This window comes from Manis pentadactyla, chromosome 8, assembly GCF_030020395.1.
Source record: "Manis pentadactyla isolate mManPen7 chromosome 8, mManPen7.hap1, whole genome shotgun sequence".
In the NCBI taxonomy this organism is placed as follows: Eukaryota; Metazoa; Chordata; class Mammalia; order Pholidota; family Manidae; genus Manis; species Manis pentadactyla.
This window is the reverse complement of record NC_080026.1, coordinates 2,899,620-2,924,575: the sequence shown is the minus strand read 5'-3', so window position 1 is coordinate 2,924,575 and position 24,956 is coordinate 2,899,620.

Below are 24,956 nucleotides of genomic sequence, written 5' to 3'. Positions count from 1 at the left end.
CTCAACGATTTACATGTTCATAAATTAAATAAAATTAATAAGAATGAAATTGATAGAAAACTGAAAACAAAAAGAGATTTAATTATTTTTCAAATGAATACCTTAAACACACTGAAGGGGAAAGAAAGAAAGAAAAGAACAAATCCTAGTAACTAATGTCACAGTGTTTGACTGTAGCCTTAACCCAGGCAGGGTGGGGCACGTACTGTGTCTGGGGTGGGGGCAATTACATGTATATTCTGAACTTTTGAGTAGATTTGTTTATTTTGATTTCATAGGCATAGTTTTGGAGCTCTGTTAGGTGTAACACAGGATTGAGTTAACAGGTAAATGTGTTATGGTGGTCAGGAGCCATGATACTCCGTGAGGACGGAGGGACCTACCAATGTCGAATGGGAGGTGAGTTGCAATTGAAGGTATTGGTGTGAACTCAGGATCTATGCAATATGTATATACATGTGTGCATGTATATGTATGCATGTATGCATATGCATATTTGTATGTATGTGCATTTTTATGTGGAAGACATGTAGTGGTGTCCTATCTCTGTCCGATGGAAGAGCCAAGCAGCAGCCCCATCCTAGTAGCAAAGAGGATACATGATGCTCAGATCATGGCTGCTCATATCATTCCTATTAAAATGCACCAGGCCAAACAGAGAAATGGCTTATTTCAAGGCTGGGAGGGTAGGTAAGGTGAGCTAGGAACACCCTGAATGCCAGAAAGTATGAAGTGTTAGAAAAATGATGGAGACATGTTACAAGGACACAGAAGGGATTTCCAAAGGCCAAACATGGGACAATTTGAGAATCAAATAATTAAGTGCATTAATGAATTGTAAGTAATGTAAATAGGAATTTATGAGTCAATATTCATAAAAGATAGATTGACAGATAAATGGTAGAAAGGAATTACTTAGAATGCTGAAGGTCATCTTTTAAATGGGGAGGTAGTGCTAGAGTTGAAAAAAAATCATTTTGCAAGCAGGATGGCAAAGATTTCATCAGGAAAGAACCATCAATGGATACCAAATGTAGGTAAATTTTGAGGGGAAGCCGAGTACTTCCATAGTCTTAAAATGTCTCCTAGTAGTCTGCTTGTTAGCTGCAAGGAGAGGAAAAACTGTAATTACATGGTAGGGAAATTGGGAAATTCCTTGACTGGGTGATGAACGTAGACATCACCCATAAAGGACAGATGGGCGCAGCGGCGCAGCGCCCTGACAGGAGCAGAGCTATGCGGTATTCTAGCAACACATAACCTCACTCTAATCATGAAGAAACACCAGGCAAAGGCAGAATGAGAATAGTTGTATTTAATCAAAACAGGGAGATTGCAGTTTTCAGAAAAGACAATGTCATAAAAGTTGAAGAAAAGCTATGGAAATGTTCTAGACTAAAGGAAGGCAAAGAAATATGACAACTACACTGTATAGCTGACTCTCGGCTGGGTCCTAAAGTAGAGGAGTGTAGAGGACAAGGGACATTATTGGGTCAACTGTCAAAATTAGGTCAGAACAGTAGGTTAAATAAAAGTGCAGAAACAGACCACTGTACTGTGATTGCATAAGAGCATCTCTCTATTATTAATAAATGCACACTGAAAGGTTTAGGGAACATGAATAGGTGTATTTAATTACCCTCAAATTAGATAGATAGATACTGATAGATGATAGATGGCAGAGAACCAGATACACTAAGCAGATCATAAAAAATGTAAAATTTCAGCAGTAGGTTCATCTAGGTAAATGGTACATGGAATTCTTCACAGTGCTTTTATTTTTGCAATTTTTCTTTAAGTTCTTTTCAATTAAAAGTAAAAATAATGTTTTTGATCTGGTCTTGTGGAGAAAGCAAATGAGGACCTTGGTGAAGAGCTCATGACGAAGTGGAATTAGTGGAAAAGGACCCCCTGGGGAAGGGGGCCCGGAGACCACGTCCTATTCGTCACGTTTGCCCCGGGTCACGCCTCCCACTCTTATATAAACATCACACAAAGTAACGAGAACATATTTTCCAGCTCAAGGCTCTCCTTGAGTCCCACTATAAATGTCAGAAATAATTCCATGCTTAATAAATCAAATCTATTTTAGCACTTAATTATATCCTTTGTTCTCATAAATCACTTGTGCTTAGAAATTCTTCAGGGGAAGAACAACCATAAAACAACTGGCCATTTGCCCTTAAGCACAGTCTCAGACCAAACAGGACACCCACCAGGTCGGGCAAGTAAGGCCTGGAGGAGGCATCCTACGCCACAAATCCCAGAGCCGGCGGCACCGACCGACGAGGGGGGCTTCCCTGTGCGGCCAGGGCCCTTCTTGCCAGTAGAATGTTGTGCATCCCCGCATGGTTATCCTCACTTGATCAATGGGAATCTCATCAAGGAAGACAACTCTGCAGACTACACCACTGAATGTTTTTAAATTACCCTCTATTTCAAATACCTCAAGCCATATGTTTTTTAGATTATAAAAGAGCAGGTTTGCTGGGAAATGTTTAAATGTTTTTTGAATAGATTTAGAACCTAAAGAAGGTATGTTCTGACATGCCCCCTTTCCCTCTTTCTGTCTCATATGTATGTATACATGCCTATATAATACATACATAATGCATGCCTGCATGCATGTATACATATGTGTATATACATATATATGTGTGAATAGCGCTCCTTGACACCTTTATGGAAATGAGCTTTCTGGCCCTTCAGGGTCAGCATTTGGCATTTGCTGCTTAGGTGAAGAGGAGTTTGTGAACTGCCTTGCAGACCCTCACAAGCGCTGGGCTGAACAAAGGAGCCCCATTTGGGCGAACATGCATAACGCCTTCCTGGCAGTGCCGTGTACCCCAGGCCACCAGCAGATCTCAGGAGGGACTGAGGAGGGTTAAAATAACAGTGGGTTACTTTGTGCTCAATAATTCAAACCAAGTTAGACTCCCTCCTCATGTATGACTTCAGTGGTGACTGCGGAAAAGCCTGCTACCACCCCAAATCCCCCTCTCTCCTCTGCAGGCTTATCCCTGGAATCCTTCGTCTGACAAAAGGCTGAACTTGTTCCTCACAATCCGGATGAAGCAGTGTTGGTTCCAACAGATTCGAAGTATACTTAAAGCAAACCTCTCTGCTTCTGCCTGTAAGCCAGGCACACACATTTCAGCTGAGCGATGAGATGGGGGAGGAATGAAGGCTTCATAAAAAAATCAGCTTCCCAAGATGAAACCCATCAAACTTCTGAGATTAATGGTGATCTTTGGCTTTACCAATAAATCCTGTTTTTAATCAGATGACTTGCGTCCAAGTTTAAGTCCTAATGTAAAGTCAAACAGCTTTGCCTTAACGTGATAATAGCCTTGGAAGCTATTCAAGTTCATCTGGCTGCCTGGCTCTACATGAAAGGGCTCAGGTCTGCCACGCGTTGAACCCCTAATAGCTGTGCGCCTGTGGTGCCTCATACACACACTAGCCAACGAGGACTAACGACAGCGTCTCGCCAGTGGGTTTCAACCCCCAGCAAGTTCACTCTGGATTCAGTGAGACTGAAAAAAGATGGTGAAACCTCCTTGGGGTGAAAGGGTTTATACCCAACTTTATTCTCCCAGTGATGGCAGGTCAAGTGCTAGAATCCCATCCACTCAGTCTCCGTGCAGCAGGCCGGTCTCTGCCGCTGGGTTTCTTCGCCCCCTGCAAGCCATCTTGCTGTCTGTCCTCCGTGCTGCCACCTCTCCAGCCTCGGCTCTCCTGCAGCTGTGCAGCCCAGAGCACTGGGTGGAGCTCTTTGTATAGAGTCAGTGATAACGCATTGCCCACGCGTGTGCAGTGATAACGCATGGCCCACCGGGGCCAGGTGAGAATCCTGGCCGTAGGAGCTTACATTTTCTCTACATATAGGTAAGACAGTCTCTACTTTAGAACTCCTATTTTGGTGGTGGAAACACACGTGTTAACAGATACATGACCTACAAGTTATTAGGTGCAAATGCAATTGAGATATAAACGAAGCTGAATAGAAGATACCAGGAGAACATGTGCCTGTCCCAGAGGGACTCAGGGAATTCGAGCAGGTTTTCTGAAGGCTCCAGATGAGTCTGCCAGGTGGAAAATAGAAGAAGGACTCCTAGAACTTGGAGCAATATGTGAAAAGCACGGGCGGCTTGGGCAGGCGGAGGAGAGCTGTGTGGCGGGACCCCAGGAGTGCTGTGGAATGGCGGACCTGAGGCTAGAAGGGGTGCGCAGAGGCAGAGGGTGAACGGCCTCAGACCCTGACTAACAAGGACTGTGTGTGTGTTAATCGTGATCTGTATTTTCTGTATTTTATGATGCTCTGACCCTTGGGGCTGACCAGGAGAGACTACCCATCCCAGGAGTATGCAGTTTCTAGAGACAGTAAATTTCTTGCTCATGAGCATGGTTTTGATATGCAACCAGCCAGTCCCAAGCTCCGCCCTCCTCCCACCTCCTTTTATCAGGCTCCTGTAGTCCGGGACCCGGGACCCTGTACCCTGTACGCCCATCCAGGGCCAGCTCGTGGACTGGGCATCTAGGGACTGCCTCCAGAGCCCGAAGTCTGCTGAAATCATTCAAACTCTTTAATTCCAAACCTGCGCAGCAGCCAACCCTGTCCCACCTGTTCCTTCCTATGAAAACCGCAACAAAAGCTCGTGCTCATCCTTTTCTCTCATTCCCTCTGCCTCCTGCACAGCCCCGGTGCTGCCTGTGTGGCCCTGTGCAGGTGGCATGCCCTCCCCTCGGGGACTGTGAGGGACAAGCCCTCATCCTCACCGCAGTCATTCCCTGACTGGTTGCTCTCACCCTTCCTGAAATAAAAACAAAATTCCAGGTGCATTGCAAAGGTGTCTTGAAGGCAACATTAAGTAAAGCTCATGATTTCTTTCACAGAAAGATAACTAATAACACTTCTGAGAATCAGCTCGTGTGAGGGAAGATGTAGACGGACCACGGCCAGGAGGCGGCTGTAACCATCAAAGAGCAATAATGCGGGAGGCGGGCAGTGGGGCTGGGAGAGGTCATGCGTGTGGCCACTATCACTGCTGTGAGCGTGCATTTCTGCATCTTATTCTCACAGTCATCTGGTCTCCTTATGTTCCCATCAGCTCTCTTTTCTTGTTGAAAGGTAGACTTCCAGGAAAACTACTCTCTCCTCTAATTTGCTGTTTCTAACAGCGCTTGACTTGGGATGCCAGGTACTCAAATTTATTAGAAGAATAGCTAAGAAAGAGTAAATGGGTTGTAAGAGGCCCAAAGAACTCTTCTATAAATAAAATTATGAGCTGAAGTATATGGCATTGTTGGGAGCCTCTTTAAGTCTTCAGAGACTTATATTTAAGAGAGCTTCTGGGTTCCCAGAGGTCTGGGGTGTCTACCAGATATTTCAGGCAGAGAATTATCATCCGGACAAGTTGTAAAGCTGAGAGACTTGGAAGGGCTGCGAATATGACACAGAGACCACGTTTCTTCATTTCTGGCCACAGAACAGGACCCGGCTTACAGCTTCGTGATCTAGCCGTGCTGCAGACTCACTTCCTGGGAGGTGCACGGATCAGTTCGCCGTGTGTGGTACGAGACCCAATTAACCCACCAAGCATAATGATAAAAACTGGCCGTGGACGAAAGTAGCAGCTTCCCTGCCGAGTCCAAAGGCATCCAAGCAATGGTTTCCAGTAGAAATTAGGAGAATAAAAGGAGACAAAGAAGTTCAAAGAGGCATGTATTTGAGAAGGTGTTGACCTTCCAGAATGGAAGCCCCATGCCTCAGCTCAGATATTTTTATCTTGCTGCCTTGAATGTCAGTTTCATTAATTAAGTTAGGAGTTGGAAGAAGACTTTTATGGTGATGTCAGAAGTAATTTAATGGTCCTGGGAACTCGAGATCCATTTGCAATGTGGACGGATCTCACTGTGAGCGCTGGTTGGTTTCAGCCCTGGCTGGCCTAGACCTGGGTCCCTCAAACTGCAGCACACAGACCAGCTGGTGCAGAAACTCTGTGCAGAGCCTGTGTCCATCTTTTAACAAGCCCTTAAGTGATTCTGCTACGTGCTAGCATTTGAGAACCACTGGTCTAAACTGATGTTGACCTGTTACACTCACAGATAATTGGAGGAACTCAATAGGTCTCAACTGGAAGCAGTGGCTGGGAATCTAGTTCACTCCCACACCTGGCAGTGTTCATCTGCTTCCTGACTGATCCTGGTTTTAGCCCCAGGTTGACTGATTGCCTGCTTGGCGTCTTGGCCAGTGGTTCTCCGTGTGGTCCCCAGGCCTGAAGCATCGTGTCACCTGGGTCCTGAAAGTGCACCTTTCCCAGCCCCGCCGCAGACCTCCTGCAGCCGAAACTCTGGGACGGGTCTAGCACCCTGGGCTCTCACAGGCCCTCTGGGTGGCTCTGATTCGTGGCTGAGAACCACTGATCTGGGCTGTTCTCTTCAAGGTCGTATGTGACACTCTGTAAATGGAAAGCTGGTGAACTGGTGGGGGCCACTGGCCCTGGTCTCCCTTGAAGCTTTGTAAGTCTGCTTTGGTTCCTCACTGGGACAGGACGTGTGGAGCCAACTGTGGCTTCCTTCTGAGGGTTGGGGCATGTGGGTAACTTCAGGGCAACCAGGAGCTGGCAGAGCAGGACTGTGAAGGAGGCACACGGTTCTGGGTGTGTTTCCTCCTATTCAGGACATTATTTCTCCATGTCCCGTCCTTGTCTGTCCTGGAAGGCCACTGTTACCACAGCACTGTCCCCTTCTCAGGCCCCAAACCCTGTCCAGCCAGGCAGCTCACTTCCTTTACATGATGTTTAGACTTTTAGCCAAGAGGCAGAGATCACTGCCTCCTCTTGCTCAGGCGCTAATGGGGCAGTGGGGAGGTCAGCCCGGCTCTCCTCTTTCTGTTGCAGGTCTTGAATACAGTGCTTCCCAGAGCTTACAGCCTTTCAGCTCATCTCGTTAAATGCGGAGTTTGATCGGTACATTGGGTGGGGCCCAAGTCTCTGCGTCTTCACCAAGCTCCCAGCCGATCCGCATGCTGCGGTCCACGGGCCCCAGTTTCAGCAGAAGGCTTTTGCGAACCTGCCCCAGGGCCTCCTCCTGCTGTGCGGGTCTCTTCACTCTAGGCTTCTGGCTCCTCTGGTTCTGCGCCTAATGCAAGCGTGCAGGTGTTTCCTCTGTGAGCGTGGGTTTCTTCTGTTCCTTTCTCACCTCAGTTTTTCCATATGATATGCAATATACTGAGAGAGCAAAACTTTCTTGATTTCCCAGTACTGTTTTTAAACACTAAAAGCATATACTGGATAGGGATGTAATAGACCCGGGTGTCAGATACAATTAAATTTGACTTCTGTATAAAGGTTGCATTTCCAGGCCCTCCTCATCTGATGGGTTCATGGACACTACTGCACTGCCGGCTGAAGCGTGCTCCGGTCTTCTCAAGGGTCACTCTCGTGATCTACCTGATCAGGGGCCTTTCGACACCGAGGGTTAATTGTCTCGGTTCTCTCTAGCGTTTAGGACTTGGTGAAGTTGAGTCAGTTCTAGCAGCTCCCAACATCCTCGGTCTGGCCCCTTGACTAGGCTCCCTTCCCACATCACCCATTGAGAGAGAGGCAGAGGAATAAAGCCCAGTCATCCTAGCGGCACGCCATGCCACTTCTACCTCTCACAGACTCTGCATCCTGAGAGGTGTCCCAGTCTCACCTGTTGTTGGCCTCCAAGAAAGGGCCTGTCCCCAGAGGGCAGGGCTCAGTTAGAGTTTGATGGAACTGCTGGAGAACAAGTTGGTCCCTTCTGTGCCCTGGAGCTACTTTCGATGTTTCCTTTCTTCAGGGTGCCTCGCTTGCAGAATGCATGCATGTGAATCATTTAAAAACAATCAAGGTCTGGAGGCTGGCAGTAAAATCAGCAGGGCTGCAAGGCAGAGACTGAGGAAGGAATTTTCAAAACTTCCTAGCTGAAATCTCAACTAGCAGCAAATCCCCTTGAGGAAGGAGCTGTCTCCATCTCCAAGCTGTACCTAATTGCCCTTTGTCATCCTCTGATTGAAGCCAGCGGCAATCGGACCATCTGGGTGCTCTGTACAGAAGCGGGTTTGGCTTGTTGGCAGAGCTAGGTGGTTTTTCAAAGGCTAATAAGGTTGAACTTGGTATCATCTATCACTAATCTGTGGCTTTTCTTGGCTCCTATTTCATGTTCTGCCACACTTAATTTACTGCTTTCTTGCTCCAAATGACACCGATGCTGTTCAAAGTCAGCGAGGCAGGTAGGGGTGGGGGATGGTGAGTGAGGTCTGTGGTTAATAAATGTGGTTCTAGCAATCTGGCGTGTATTTGACCTTTATCTTTCAAATAACATGTGTAAATCCAGACTAGCCAATGAACACAGATAGATGACTTTGTTAAGGGAACAATGAAATCAGGTGAGCAGATTCCAATACAAGGAAAAATTGACGTGGTGGTCCAGCCCACAGCAGCTGGTTCTTCAGTGTGTCTCAAGTGGCTTCCTTGGGTGAGGTGCAGGGGCCAGGGAGGTTTGCTAATGGGAATGGATGGCCAATTTTCCTGATAGGCAGGATGATGAATACTTGATCTCAGAGGTTATTTTCAGAAGAAGGAAGATGTGTGATGGCTGTGAACATCAAGAAATATGTGGCGGTGTCTTCACTTGAAGACGGGGCGAGAAACAAGACCCGTCTGCGTACCATGCCCCAGATGGCCCATAAAGAGAAATTTAAGACCTTGATGCCTTCTTATTTTTTTCAAGGAAACTGTTTTGTTCACCCCACCTACCACGTTCACACTTCCTTGCACCTCACTGCTGTGGCCAGAACTTCTTCCCTCAAGTACAAAGTTACACTTTCCTGCATGGCTTGCGGTTTAGCTTTCTAAGCCCAGTTTCAGCGCCTTCTGCGCATTGAACGAACATTGCAGGTTTTACCCCAGGTTGTGTGGAAGCCGTCCCTGCCTGAGCCAGGCTCGCTCCTGTGACTGAGAGCCAGACAAGACACAAGGGGGTGGTGCAGAGGAGTGCCCCTGGGAGTGTGCCATTCTCTGCTCCCATTTTCCCAGTGGCCTCTTTTCTTAGCCTATTAATACATGCTCAGAGATTATTATTTTATATAAGATACAGACCTTTTTAAATTAAGGCAGCCCTTGCTGCTGTGAAAGATGAATCTCAGTGACAACAGAGTGCAAGTTTATTTCTTCTTCAGCAAAAGTCCAAATGGAGGTGGTAGGAGGGAGGGGAAGACCCTCACAGTTAGGTGGGGTCCAGACTGACAAAAGTGCTGCCATGTCAAAGTGTGGCTTCTAGACCACATGGGCCTTTCACGGCAGGTAGGGGAGCAGGAGCAGAGCACGCTGTGGGGGGTTCAATGTGAAGTCCAGAGGGCAGATGAAGTTCACCTGACTTCACGAGAGGCTCGGCCTTTGGCTAAATGGTGTGCTCAGCAAGAACGAGAAGCTGTTTAGTGAACGGCTGGCGGTCGTTGGCATATGCCTCCTCAAGGGAAAGAGATCTGACTGGGAGCTGGAAGGTTTGAGCCCTGCCTGCTTCTGACTCTGCTACTAAGTCAAAACACAGTCTCTTCATTTGGATGGGCTCCCCGATACTGATTTTCATATCAACATTAAGCTGCAATGTCTTGTTCCTAAGAAAACTTCCCATGCTAGTAGGTTATAAATTTATATTAATAATTAAGAAAGAAAGGAAGATTGATAGAAAAAGTCCATTTAGTTTTAATTGTTGGTTATTATATTTTTGTCCTATATCTTAGACTTGATCCTGGATGATACTTTATACCTGCCCAAAGTATTTCAGATTCCCCTGTGTGAATTGGATATGTCTATATCATTAAAGTTCTGTACAGTGCAGATGCACTTTTAGCTTATTTCAACTTATTCATCTGTTTCTTTTCTATTTTGGCTAAGTTTCTGTGCCACATATTCTTAAAAAATGGGAAATGAGCTGCAGAATGTAAGTCAAGATGATGGGGAACACTAGCAACTACTAATTTGAATGATTTATTAGAGGGGACTTACTTTCCTTCATCATCATATGCATATGATTTTGGAAAAATTTACAAAGTTTAATTCATAAAATATAGTCACTAATTCCTTGCTTCTAGTCACTCAGTAACATCCAGCAATTTATTTAATATACCCATCGCTTAACTATACTTGTTCCTACTTCTGCTCCTCTGCCATAAATTTTCAGGTCCCTGAAAATAAATCCCCAGTATTTATCCTGTCCAAATCACTGTCATGAATTGTCAAATATTCAACTGCCTGATGGTTATTTTCAAATGGGTACCTCACAAACACTTCAAATTCAATATACAACCACAAAATTGTCATTAATTCATTTATACATTAATTAATTTCAGAAATTCTCAGTATAGTTTCCTGCTTTGGTTCATGAAGCTGTAACCAGGATCAGATTTACTCTCACGTCATTAAAAACAAACAAAAACCCCCAGAAAGTGGTGCATGACTGTGATCCAAGAGAGAAGGAAAACCAGAAAGGTCATGCTTCAGAAAGCCCCAGCTGTAGGTTGAAGGCATCTCTGTGGACTCCGATCCAGGGGATGGAGGGCCGAAGCAGACCGGAAGGGTCTTGCCGAGTTGAAGGGACAGAGAACCAAGTCCAGGGAAGCTGTGGTGGATGACATCTGTCTTCCCTCCTTTTATTTTTTTGTTAGTCTAGCTAAAGGTCTGTAAATTTTGTTTATCTCAAAGAAAACAAATCTTAGTTGTATTGATCTTTTCTATTGTTTTTCTAGTCTCTATTCATTTATTTCTTCTCTGATCTTTATTTTCTTCCTTCTACTAATTTTGGGCTATTTATTCTTCTTTTTTCTAGTTCCTTGATGTGTAAAATGAGGCTGTTTTAGATCTTTCTTTTTCTTAACATAGGCATTTATTATTATAGTTTCCCCTTAGACCTGTTTTTGGTGCATTCCCTTAAGTTTTGGTACATTGTGTTTTCATTTTTGTTTGTCTCAAGATTAAAAAAAAATTTCTCCTTTGATTTCTTCTTTGATCCATTGGTTATTCAGGAGTATGTTGTTCTATCTCCACATATTTGTGAATTTTCTAGGTTTCCTCCTGTTACTCATTTTTAGTTTTATACCATTGTTATTGGGAGAGATATTTGATATAATTTCGATCTTCTTAAATTTGCCAGAAGTTGCGTTGTTGGCTAAGATATGATTTTTCCTCGAGTGTGTTCCATGTGTGCTTGAGAAAATGTGCATTCTGCTTCTGTTGGATGAAATATTCTGTATATGTATTAGGTCCATTTTTATATGTTTTGGTACTCCAATGCTGGGTGCATGTATATTTACTATTGTTATTTCCTCTTGATGAAGCGATCCCTTTATAATTATAAAAAAATATATAATTATATAATTTATAAAATATAATTGCAGTTTTTGATTTGAAGTCTGTGTTGTCTAAGTATAATTACCGTAGCCGTCTTTTGGTTTCCGTCGGCATGGGATATTGCTTTCCTGCCCCTTTTCTTTCAGTCTGTGTATCCTAAAGCTGAACCGAGTGTCTTACAGTCCACAGCATAGAGTAGGGTCTTTCTATTTTTATCTTTTTACATTCTGCTACACTATGTCTTTTGATTGGAGGTTATATTGTACATTTACTTTTGAAGTAATTATTATTAAGTAAAGACTTACTATTGTCAGTTTGGTTTTTACTTTCTGAGTCTTTTTGAGGACATTTGTTCCTTTCTTTGTCCCTTGCTCTCTTCCTTTGTAATTTGATTATTTTTCTATAGTGGTATGCTTTTATTCCTTTCTCTATTTCTTCTGTGTATCTCCTAAAGTTTTTTGCTTTGTGGTTTCTATAGCCTTACATAAAACATCTTCAGCTAGACTTATGCGGGGAAAAAGAAGGAAAAGTCTTAATTATTAATAATTGGAATGAAAGAATCATAATGTCAATGGAGCAAAAATTAAAGCACAATAAGGGATATTATGAACAACTTAATGGCAGTAAATACTATAGCTTAATGAAATGGATAAATTCATTTAAAGACAAAATTACCAAAATTAATTAAAAAAGAAATAGAAAATATGGATGACACAATATCTATTAAATATAAAGCCAAGATCACATGGGTTCAACTGGGCAAGTCTGTCAGACATGTCAAAAAGAAATAATGCCACTACCACAGGAGGATTTTCAGAAGATAGAGGAAGAAAACTTACCAAGGCCATTTTTTGGGCCAGTATTCTTTTGATGACAAAAGTGGACAAAGACATTAGAAGAGAAATTACAGAAGAGCTATTACATAGAAAGAGATATTATTTTCTTGGACTGGGAAGTTAAATACTGCTAAAACGTCAATTCTTGTCAAATTGAACTATGTACTCAACAGAATATTAATCATACTCCAATTCATTTTTTGGTAAAATCTAACTGATTCTAAAATACATACAAAATTTCCTACATATTATATTCATTTTCTAGGGCTGCTGTAGAGGTAACACAGACTGGATTGCTAAAAACAACACAGATTTGTTCTGTCACAGTTCTGGAGTCTGCAGGTCTGAGATAAAGCTGTCGGGCGGTCCATGTTCCCTCTGAGAGACTGGGTAGACCCCTTCCTGCCTCTCCCCGCTTCCGGTGGCCATGGGCAATCCTAGCATCCCTAGGCACCAGTCCAACCTCTGCCTCTATTTTCGCAGTCATTTCTACATCATCTTCCCTCTGTGTTTGTGTTCAAATGTCCCCTTTAAGTAAGCACAGCAATCATATTGGGTTAGGGTTCATCTTTATGAAGGCAAATTAGCTTGATCACCCTATTTCCAAATGAGGTCAAATTCATAGGTACTAGAAGGCAGAATTTTAACACATCTTTTTCAGAGGCTAAATTCAACCCCTAACACATATTACTAGCAAAGGAAAAGGAAACTCAGCTATGCAAAAAGGATAATATAGCATGATCATGTGTGTTAAACCAAGGATTAAAGGTTGATTTAATATTTGAAAATAAAGTGAATTACAATTCATTAGCAAAATAATGGGGAAAATCAGTATTTCTCTTAATAGATATATAAACATCATCCAACAGAATTAACTACCTATTTATAATTAAGAAAAACACAAAACACAAAAAGCCTTTTTAGAATTCCTCAACCTGATAAAGGAAATGTACAAACAGAATCCTATAATACCTTTATACCTAATTGTAAAGGACTAAATTTTTCCTTCCTAAGATCAAGAACAAGAATATCTTCTCTCATCATTTCCATGCCACATTTACTGAAATCTTGGAGAGAGAAATTTGATGAAAAAGAAGTGAAGCCATACATATTAAAGAAGTAAAATGGTTCTTAATTGAAAGCAACATATTGTGAATTTTAAAAATCCTATTAAAGTAACAAAAAAGCTACTAAAACTGTGAATGAATTTGTTGAGATTGCAGAACAAAAAGTTAATATATAAAATTAGTTGTATTTCTGTATACTAGAAACAAACAACTAGACATGCAATTAGTAAAATAAAAATAATATATGACCATGAGCAGTGTAACATAGAGTCAAATACTGAAGAAAATTATTTAAAAGATTATAGAAGATCTAAGCATATGGCAGCTTATATCATTGATAGTTTGAAAGATTCAATGCTCACTTGTTAATTTTTTCTATAGTTTCAACATAATCCTAATCAAAATCCAAGTAGACTATTTTGTTACAATTAATAAGCTGATTCTAAAATACATATGAAAGTCCAAAGGAACTAGGTAGCTCAACAACTTTGAAAGAACGCTGGAAGAGTAATACTGACATATTTCAAGGCTCATTATATATCCTTATTAACCAAGAGGGAGTGTTTTTGGTATAGAATTAACATATGTAAATATCTGTGTCATTTGACATTTATCATTGAAATAAATAGGTGGCAAATGATAAAGAGTACAGAGATATATATTCACATATATATGGTCAATTTTTTTATAACGAACTGAACATAATTCAATATGAAATAATAGACTATTCAAAAATGGTGGAACAATTGGTATCCATGTGTAAAAAGTAAACAGAAAAATATGAAGTTTGCTATTTCCTTATAGTATCCACAATAAATGATGTAAAAGGGGTTATAAAACTCAATATAGCTAAAGCTATAACTCTAAAGCTATAAAGCTATAACTCAAGCTTAAACTATAAATATTCCCAAAAAATCATATAAGAAAGTCTTTGTAACCTTGAAGAAGTCATTTCTTTAGACAGGGGTACTAAAATAGTGGACCATAAAATAATACATTGGACTTAATCAACATCAAAACCACCTGCATTTTGCCATAACCCAAATAAATGCTACTCACAAAAATCCAACTTCAAGTTCAATGACATAGGTAAGCTGAATGCAAAAAGGTGGAGGAAGATATGTCGTACAAACAATCAGAAAAAGTAGGAGTGACTAAATGTTTGATAAAGTGTACTTCAGAGCAAAGAAAATCGCTGTATACAAAGAAGGTCATTATGTAATGTTGAAAGAATGAATCTCCTAGAAAGCAATAAGAATTTTAACTATAATTGAAAGCCTCAATTATATGAACAGCAAAAAAGAGCCTCAAAATGTATGAAGCCAGACTTGATAGAGTTGAAAGAAGAGGCAAACCACAACTGTAGTCGGGAATTTCAACCCTCTGCCTCCCCTTCCCCCAAGCACCGATCCCAGGAACTGGTACAACTGCAGGACGGGGATTGACAAGGGTATAGAGCTCAGTAACACCATCACCTGACAGGATACTATATACATATACATATATATATGTAATACCACACTCAGTCATGATAAACCATACTGTCTTTTCAATTTCTCATGGAACATTCACCAAGACAGACCATATCTTGAGCCGTAAAAGAAACCTCAGTAATTAAACACTTCTAACTAAGATTTGGGTCAAAGAAGCCTAAATAAATAGAACTGAATGAAAATCAAAGCATAATATATCAAATTTTGTGGGGGTATAGCTAAATTAGCACTGAGGGGAAATTCATTGCACTAAATGGTTTTATTAGAAAATAGAATTGTTACATAATTGGTAACTTCATTTCTTACCTCAGGATACTAGAAAAAGTAGAGCAAAATCAATCCAAAGCAAGCAGAAGGAAGGAAATAATAAAGACAAGAACAGAAATTACTGAAATTGAAAACAGGAAAACCATAGAGGTAGAAGGGTAGCTCTTCCAAAAGTAAAGAGAATCCACAAAAATCTACATATCATACTTTATGGAAAAAGATGAAATGCTTTCATTAGATCAGAAATAAGGCAAGGATATTCACTCTAATCACTCTCATTCAACATTATACCAGAAATTCTACCCACCGCAAGATGGCAAAAAATTAACAGATAAAAGGCACACATTAAAGAGGAAGAACTTAAACTATTTCTGTTTGCAGATGACATGGTTGTCTATGTAAAGAAGCCTAGAAATTTCAAAAAAACAAACACTAGTACAAGTGAGTGAATTCAGTAAGGTCATAAGATACAAGATCAACATGCACAAACCAATCACATTTCTAACAACAAATGTGGAAACTGAAGTCAACAACACAATGCCACTTATATTTCCTCCAAAGAAAAGGAAATATTTAGGTATTCATTGAAAAAAATGCATAGGATTTTTTTTTGAAAATTATAAAATGGTAATAAAAGAAATGAAAAAAAACCAACATACATAGGGAGGTATACCATGTTCATGAAGTGGAAGAGCCAACATGTTAAAGATATGAATTCTCTCCAAACTGATTTATGTTGTAGATCAGTTTTGCAGATCTATATTCTAGATTGATTATAGAAATGCACTATTTCTATTAAAATTCCAGCAAATTTTTGTTGATAGATACAGACAAGAGTTCCGAGAATGACGGGAGTTTGCACAGCCTCTCCCAGGTGGCAGGGCCATCTCTTCTCACTGCCTTGGTGCTCCCCAAACCACCTGCTTGCACGGACATCTGTTTTTCGTGAAATCTCTCCCCATCAAGCCTTTCTTTGCACTATCCATGGTGCTGATCTCTCGGAAGAACTTACAAATGCCACATACGGAGCTCCTTAGAGAACTGGGTCTCTCTAACCCCCACTTTTCTTTTATAGCTGGAGAAACCATCAGGAAAGGTTGTGAGTGTCGCCTCACAACGTACAGCTAAGTGGGAAGGGGCCCGAGCAGGAGCCCAGACACTTGAGCTTGGGACAGAAAGGAGTGGTGATGAGCAGTGAGCGCTCGGCTGGTCTGGAGAGCACTCCCCTTGGCTCTGAACTGCCACCCCCAGCCCTATTTTATATCCGAACCGTGGAGATTGTAGGCCCTGGGGCAGGCCCAGATTCAGTTATTTCTATGGCCCGACATTTATGTTGGACACAGTTCTGAGGATAATACCGTCAATGCAGATGTTATGTGCCTAAAGATGCTCACTCAGTATTGGTGAGCACGTTAAAGAATCACTGTCTCATTTTGCTTATATTGCCAAATACATTTTGGGGAGCTTTTGCTTTGTTTTTAAAGTGTGGACCATTGCAAAATCATCTTCTGTACCTCCAACAAATCAATGCTTTTTAAAAAGGATGTTATGTTTAACTCAATTTTGTCTCTCTGCTAAAAGGAACAAGGGTAGTTACACACATAGACGTGTACCTAATTACTGTTTTATCTTACCCTGAATTCATGACACCCAGTCACCAGCAGCCTGGGCTCTTCGAAGCCAATGTGATTGTAGAGAATTAGCCTTTATTACATTTGGGCCGAACGGAACAGGTCTGAAAGGGTAATTGCAGTCTGTGGAAAGCAGAACGTTGTATTTTTTCCCCCCTTGACCTCCAGAGATTATCCAACCAAATGGATTTCATTCGGCACAATCCTTAGGAATTGGCAGACCAGCAGCCTCTGTCACGGCTGTCCTCTCGTCCTGAGGTCCTAAGGGCTGGATCTCCTGAGAAGGCAACAGTTAAGATCCTCAGAAGCTGAGGTGGGCAGGAGCAACAAGGGCATCAGGGAACTCTGTTATCCGGGGGAACGTTGAAATAAACAGTGATTTTATTTAAATAGGCCAAATTACCCTAACAAGCTGTTTTTCAATTCAGTACTGCTGCAAATTTTATCTTCTTAACTCCATCTGGGGTATTGCATTTTGCCACTGGAATGAAATATTAGCAATGGAAGCACCATTCTAGTTAGTCTCCATTCAACCCCAAACTTTAATAGAAATAACCTGTCGGCTTTGATTGAGTGTGATATCACTATAGGAGCTCTGAATTTAAACTGGGGGATAAAGAAAATTGCATAGCGTATGGAGCCAGTTTGACTAAAATGGAAATTTTACTTCAGTCCCATCTGGCTGTCAAAGGCCACCTCTGATACTCTCACAGAGCAATTTTCCTTCACAGCAAAAATACAGAAACTGAAAATGCAAAAAAATACAAACTAAACCAATATCTCCTTTGCCAAGTCTGGGCCCCTGTTCTGTATTGTCTCCCCAGGGGCTGGGAATCGGCACAGTTCATGGGACTTTCCCCTCAGGCTCAGCAACCTTTTGTGGTTAAGCACATTCAGTTTTCTTAGATTTTAAATCTTTTAAAAGAAGAAAGAAACATGTCAAAATAGAAACTCTTAAAAAAAATACTGTCAAATGCTTGAATTAAAGTACATTCCACACTTGCTTTAAGATTTGGAGAGAAGGCCGTATGAGCTTTGCTTTGCTCTCTCCTTAGCAGAGCTGGCAAAGGACACGGTTGTTTGGACCTTTGGCCTCCTCCCAGATCTGCTGGCGGTCCTGAGAGTCCCCTCCACTGGAACTCTCACCACACATTCCTTGGGAACATTTTGCAAAAGCTGATTGACTAGAGGAAAACGCCATGTTGTTGACAGTCCCATACGAATACACGTGCATGTCCGGAGCGCTGATGTGTGCCGTGAACCCTCAAGGTCTGCGGGGGAGGGATCGGGATATCCTGAGCGCACCGCAGAAGGACTGTTTTTAAAAAGACATTTGCTCCACCGCCTTATGAACACTCTTCGATACTCTTTTCCAATGTCCATTAAAAATCTATGCATAAAAATAATGAAGAATGTAGATGTGGTATTAGAGACGTACTTCAGAAACAGGCTCAGTTTGCCTTTTAAAAACAAAATGCTTACTGAGACTAACCAGAGAAGCAGAGAAAACAAATGCTATTGTTGGGAGGCGAAAAGCAAAGTCATCAATTCTGTCTGGACAATTTCTTTGAAGAGTTGTGTTTAATCAGTGAAAGGAAGCAGAGGCTATGTCCACCTGGTTACCTTTGAGTCATCGGACGGATGGACAGACAGTGTCACATGCCACAGGACGGTCCTAGGACACATCCTTGTCTCTCTTCACCCTCCAAAGCAAAATATAGACCCTGAGGATCAAAATGGGTTCCTCTGGATGATTTGTCTCTCAAGCTGCAGTTCTGGACATCATCTAGATGTATCCTTATAAAAAGTACCTAAATAAATAAAAGGAAAGCTTGAAAGCAGGTGTTGTTATATGTAGATTTTATAGATAAAAAATCTGCTGCTTGATGCTTAGGAAGGTAAAAAACTTGCCCGTGATCACCCGGGTGATACGGATGGGGCTGCAGTCCTCCGTCCCACAGTCCACACCATGCGGCGGTGGCAGCGCCACTCTCCTGCCCGGGTCTCCCCTTCCAGTGGGAGCCCTGCTGTTTTCCCGACGAGGAGCCAAGAGTCCTGCCCGGAAGCGTAGCAAGCCCACCCTCTCAACGTGCAGGATATTCTCTATTTGTCGCCTCCTCGTCAGCCTCTGTACCTAATCCCCCTTCATGTGAAGCATGCTCTCCCATTTCCAATGTCAGACAAAATCACTTTTATATTAGCACATCTGAGCTAAATACCAACGTCTGATAAGAATATGTGGCAATTACATCCTAAATTCACTTTTCAAAATACTCCTTTAATCACACCATTCTGCTTTAACCACTGATCTCTCCAGTTCCCTCCATTCACTAGCTCTTTGGCTAGAGCTCATGTTTCTGACTTGTCTCGCTAATTTTTCCAGCCAGCACTCACTCCTCAGCCCCCCGCCAGCCTTCTTTCTCTCTTGGCTCCAGATTCATCCATGCCCTGCATGTGGGCTGCACCTTACATGGATCACTGCACGCATGCACTCCCCCTTTTCCTAGATGTCAGCTCCCTGAAGCAAGGTCACATACGTCCTCTCATTTAACTCTCACAGGACCCAGTGCTGTGGGAGTTACTATTGCTTATTTGCATGAAATAATATCTAGAACATAAGAGGCTTGAAAAGGCAAGTTCCCCAGGAAGCTTAAGCTTGAAGGCTCCCCGCCTGTGCCAGGTCCCGTGCATGCCGGGAGCCTGTGGGAGTTGCGGCGCCTTCCAGGCGTGGAGGGAAGCCAGCCCGCCAGCAGGAAGCACGCCTCTGGGAGCACGCCTGGTGTCTCAAGAGAAAGAGGGGATCACACCGTCCACGCTCCAGTACTAAGTTGTGATTCCCTTTTCCATTCTTAATACATAATCATATTTATACTTCATTTTATGTTTATTTTTTACTTAAAGATGGACCCAGCCCATGTATGCCTTCAGCCCGTGTCACCTCGATCTGGCCCTGAGTTTCTGGACTGACCCAGACGGCGGGAGCGCGGTGACGCGAGCTCGGCCCCTCCGGCGTCAGGTCCTGGCGTCCGTTCTGCGAGCTGGGCGCCGTTGGATTTTTTATAGCAAATGTGTTCACTGCTTTGTCATCCGTGCGTTGCCTGACTTCTCTGATTTACATGAAATAATATCTGGTTATTATTTCTGGTTAAGCTGGACGTGATCCTGGGCTGTTGGCGGGGCAATTTTTCCTTTGCCCTCTTCCCTTATAGCTGGCCTGTGAATTAAAATGACATGAGACAGATTAACAGGAGAAAACACGCCACGGGGAGGCCCCATAGTTAAACGGAGGCCTAAAGAAATGCCCAAGGCATCCAGGTTTCACACATTTCAGACAAAGTTATGAGTCGCTGAGGAACTGGCAGGACAAAGAAAACGTGGGTCCAAGAGCTTTAGGAAGGAAGGACCCTGAAGAGGCCGACCCGAGGCCGGGAGCACGCTGGTGCCCGGACAGGGCCTGTTGGCGTGGCCTCCTTGGCCCTGAGTTCCTTGCATCTGGTGGTAGGACGTCCCCCTGCCTCCCGGTGCGGGAGGGCGGCTTTCACGGGGGAGAGTCGCTCCTGCTTTTGGGGCACAGAGGGGAGCAGAGTGTTCTCTCATTGGCTGTTTCGTAGGTAACTGTTAATTCAAAATAATCAATATGGCAAAGCGGCACATTTGGGGACAGCGTGCCCTCGGCTTCTACAAGGTCAGGGAATGTGCCCTGGCTGTCTTCACCTTTCTGGAGACGGGGGCCGTGGCAAGACCCTGTGAACAGCAGCCAAGCCTCTCGGGGCACGGAACGCCCTTCCCGTGTACCGGGCATCCTGCCCGGATTTTCACAGACTCTGACGGCAGACCTGCGAGGAGAGGCCGTGATCTGGGCAGTGCGGGAGCTCCAGGCCCCCAAAGGCGGTGGAAGGCAGACTTGAGGTCTGTGCCTCGGCTGTCAGCACCCGACTCTCAGCAGACAGTGCTCCCAAGTTCCACGCTGTGTCCATCGTTCGCCACCATGTCTGAGGCGCTGGCCCAGATTCTGGGGACAGAGCTGAGAAACAGTCTCTCCCTGCCCCGAGGCTAGGCACAGGCCAGCATTTATTATTAGTGGTGGTGGATTTCTATAGAAACCTGAGTGGTCTGGTTATCTTATACTGATCTGTGACAGGGACTTACTGCTGGTAAATGGGCCACTGTTTTTACTCGGCAAGGTACCCTATAAGGAATAAATATGTTCCAGAAAATTTGCCGGTAGTGTGAATCCTGACTTCATAGTAACTTTCAGTATGAAGGCTGTCTCCTCTTCTGATGGAAAGTGTCCTTGAAGCTGAAACTCCTGTGGGTGTGGGTGGGAGACAGCAATGGACAGGAGGGGGGGCGTGGCCGGTGGGGTTCACCTGGTTTGTGCCTCCAAGTGAGTTCGCTTTCCTCAGCCTTTGAGCAAGTTTCTTAGCTAAAAGTGTGCTTTTGCATGAGAACATTTCTCCACTCTCCTTTGCCTCAACTTTTTTTTGACCTCGGACCAGGAATTTCTGACCCTTCTAATTTATTCTCTTCCCAGGTGTTTGTAGGATGTAGAGTTAGGACTGCAAAGCCGTATAAGCAGTTGCCAGTGTCCTGGCAGCACAGCTGTAACACTTGATGAACTGAAAACCTTTCATTATTTTTATATAAGATTATTGTTTTTTAATTTGGAAGACTCAGTGCCGTGCTGAACAGTCCCCACTGAGCGCTCCCATTTCTAAGCTGCTCCTGTGGGCAGGGCATTGCCAAGCCAGCGAGCCCTGCATCCCGTGGCTTCCTCTCCATCTGTCCGAGCAGGTGGTACCTGTGGGAGGGCAGGCGCCACATCGCCCGCTTGCCCAGCGCTTGCCCAGAAAGTGGCTCTGCCCTGGACACAGAGTAGGTGATTTTATTACTCCCTCGACGGACCCCACTACATGTGGCATGAGTCACTCTTGCGAGTTGCTCCCCGACCGTGGGCCGAGCACCTTGAAGAAGGGGGCTGTTCTAACTCACTGGACCCTCCACACTGGACCCCATGCTGGGTGTTCTCTGGCCGGCTGGTGAATGTAGGATGAATGGATGGGTGAGTTACCATTACCTGGACTTTCATAACCACCATTTTGATGCTACTGCTGAGACGGGAGTCCTGATACCCCAGCTTTGCTCTCAGGTAGTGTCCAAGGTGCACAGTGTCTCCCCCGCCTCTCTGCTCTGCCAGGGCAGCTCTGATTTGCCCCTGAAAATAATCTCAGAAATCACTTCTGTCCAGAAAGTTTTCCTGACTCTTGGATAAGTGGCGGCCCTTGCCTGCCTGTTACTTGCACAAACTCCGTGCAAATTGTTGTTCCATTTCTTCCGTGTGGGCCCGGGGCCCTGGCTGCTGTGCTGGAGGCTCAGCGCCCAGTGAGTCATTTGGTGTCTGTCGGCTCGCAGCCCTGCCCTCTGCCCTGCAGGATCTGTGGGCAGGCCAAGCACGGAGCCAGGGGCCTGCGAGAGCACGGCTGCCCACGCTCCAGCTCCAGGCCAGCTCCCTGCGCCGATGGCTCAGGTGGATCCTGGAGTGGACATTCCTGTTAGGCCTCATACTTTAGCTTTTTCTTAAGTAAAATAAAATAAAATAAAATATGCTCCCTTCTAACATCATGTCATGTATCTTCAGTTGTACTAACTGAATTCCTCAGGTTTAAGGGATCAAAGGTTTTAAAAATAACCTTGATTTTTGGAAGTCACTGGCTCGCCTTCTAGCTGCAGAACAAAGACCCTGCTGCCTCTGTGGAGCCTGGGGTTCCTCTGAGAGGCTGGGGCGCAGCGCCCCAGTGAGCCTGTGTGTCTTCCTGTCGGTTCCCCTCCCTGAGGTTGGCCGGCAGGATCCTCAGCCGTGAAGGGAGCTGCCGCCTCGCCCAGGGACACCACCTGTTCCCAGTGTCCCCCAGCCCCGTTGTTCACCTGGGGACGCTGCCCTGTCCTGGCATCACCTGGCCCTGTCACCCTGCGGAGTCACAGTGCCCAGCCCCGCAATCTCCCCACAGAGCTGGGACGCTACTTGTTTCTGTCTCACTCTGTCACACTTGGTCGCCGGGGCCCTGAAACCACACTGCCTGTCTGAGTCCCACCATTTCCTCATGAAAGGCTGTCTCAGCTTTCACTGACAGCTTCCATGTCAGGGTCCAGGCCTCGAGGGTAGGGCTGAGCTGCTGGGAAAGGGGCGGCAGGGTCCCCTCCACAGCCTTACCTGCCCCAGGAGCTCATGCCTCAAGCCACCTCTGCTGAGAGGTCCCTTTCTGTGGTACCAAATGATGTCCGAAGGTGAGGGGTGGCCAGTTCTGGACAGTGGCAGATTCTGAATCCCCAAGTTTCTGAATCTGAGGAAAATGTCTGCAATAATCCACTGGAGACAAAGTAGAAAGTCTAAAATACAAAATGGTCCATGATAAGGAGTGAGCATCGGACCACAGATAGCTGCTCTGGTCACGGCATCTCCACAGGTGAGGCAGCCTTACCTGCACGAGGCTGAGCCAGCAGCGCGCACAGGGCACAGGGTGGGGCCGGCTCTGTGCTGGGTCCCAGCCTCTCCCCGTTCCAGCTGTGTGAACTTGGGCAAGTATTTTACCTCTTTCAGCCTCTGGTCCCTCCTCCAAAGGTGTGGATAATAACACTCAGCCCCTCACATCATCAGGATTAGAAGTGATGAATGTGCCATGCTTAGCTCCTAAGAGGCACCTGATGATATCACAGCCCCCTCTGCATTCGTTTTGAAGGTATTTATGATCCAATGACAGAGGAAGACAACACTGATTAAGACTGAGTAAACTATTAAAGAAAAGAGTAAATGATTTTTCTGTTTTTAAGGCTCAAGGAGAAGGCAGGAGAACCTTCTCCCTTCCTCGGGAAGAGGTCTAACAGACCAGTGAGATCTGAGTCAGGGGGGCTCTTGGCAAGTTCCCGACATCTCTCTTCATTTTGAAGCCATTATAAAATCATTCTGAAGAGTTCTAATTAATATTTGCTTTCCATAGGAGGCAGGGACCTTTGCCGGGGCCATCAGCTCCCTGTGGTATTTGCAGTGAAATGGTCACAGCAAACTGCACCGCGAGCTGTGTGCCGCTTGGTCACGCCCTGGCCCCGGGAGGGGCTCAACCAGGGCCCCCGATGCCAATGCCGCGGTGACTGATCCATGCCTCGCGGGAGGGGCAGGACAGGAGCTCTGCGCAGACGTGGTCGCGTGCTCAGGAAGCCACAGCAGAGGGCATTGAAGATGCTGTTTGGAGGGAGGAAGGGCTGAGAAAGATATCCTTTTGTACTTTATGACACATAATGCAATTTTGCATATTTTTAGAACCATATAATGACTTCTCTCCAAGAAATCCATCACCAGTTTGATCACTTACACTCTGTTTAATGGGAGTGAAGAATCCTCTAAATGCTATAAAAATTGCTCAATTTTAGCTGAGTTTCATCTGGAGTGATGTACTTTCCTTGATCTTTCAGCAGACATTTTTTTTAAACTGCTGGTCCACCTGCTCTTTCTCCAGCACCCACACAAGTAAGAAAGGGGTGTCGGGAGGCCTCTGTTGCTTCTGGCCTTGGTACTGTTAGGACTGGAGAGGGAGGTGAACCCCTGTCAGGAAGGTGTGCCTCAACCCTGGACACTGTGAAGGACCCCCCTCTTCTTTGAGAGAAATGTGGGAGCTGCTGTAATGAGGAAGGGAGAGAGATCAAGGTTAAGGAGAGAAAAACAAATATGTTTCCCTGAAGGAAAAGCTTCTGAGTCACCTAGGGCAGGTCACTAAAATCATTTCCTCTGTATCTCATATAAAATAAGGGCAATATTTCACTCAAACTATTTTTGTGAGTGTTAGAAATAACATATGGGGGTTGCTTAAACAGGTGAAGGCCACAGCTCCTTTTAAAGTGATCAAGGCCAAGTAGATTTCACCTTCATGGGGTGATGTCAGGGGCCCTCCAGTGGGGCCGGAGTGCAGGGCTGCTGGGCTTGTCTACATGGTGAGCAGGCATCCTATTGCCGTGGCACATACGGGAATGTAAAACCAAGGGACAGTCATCGCTTCTTATCCTGGGGTCTTGGGAGAGGCGATGAGCCGCAGCCGAGCCTCCAGGAAGCCTCCTCGCAGAGCCCGCTCGACGCGCGAGGCCCTGGCCACTCTTCGCTGAGCCGCTTCCCAGGTTGTCCCTTCAGCAAACACGCTGGAGGAGTGAGGCTGTGTCTCTGTTGTGGGGGAAGCTGGGTTCCCGAGCCCAGCTCTTTTCAGCTGTGATAGAGACCCCTGCACACACAGCAGCCAAC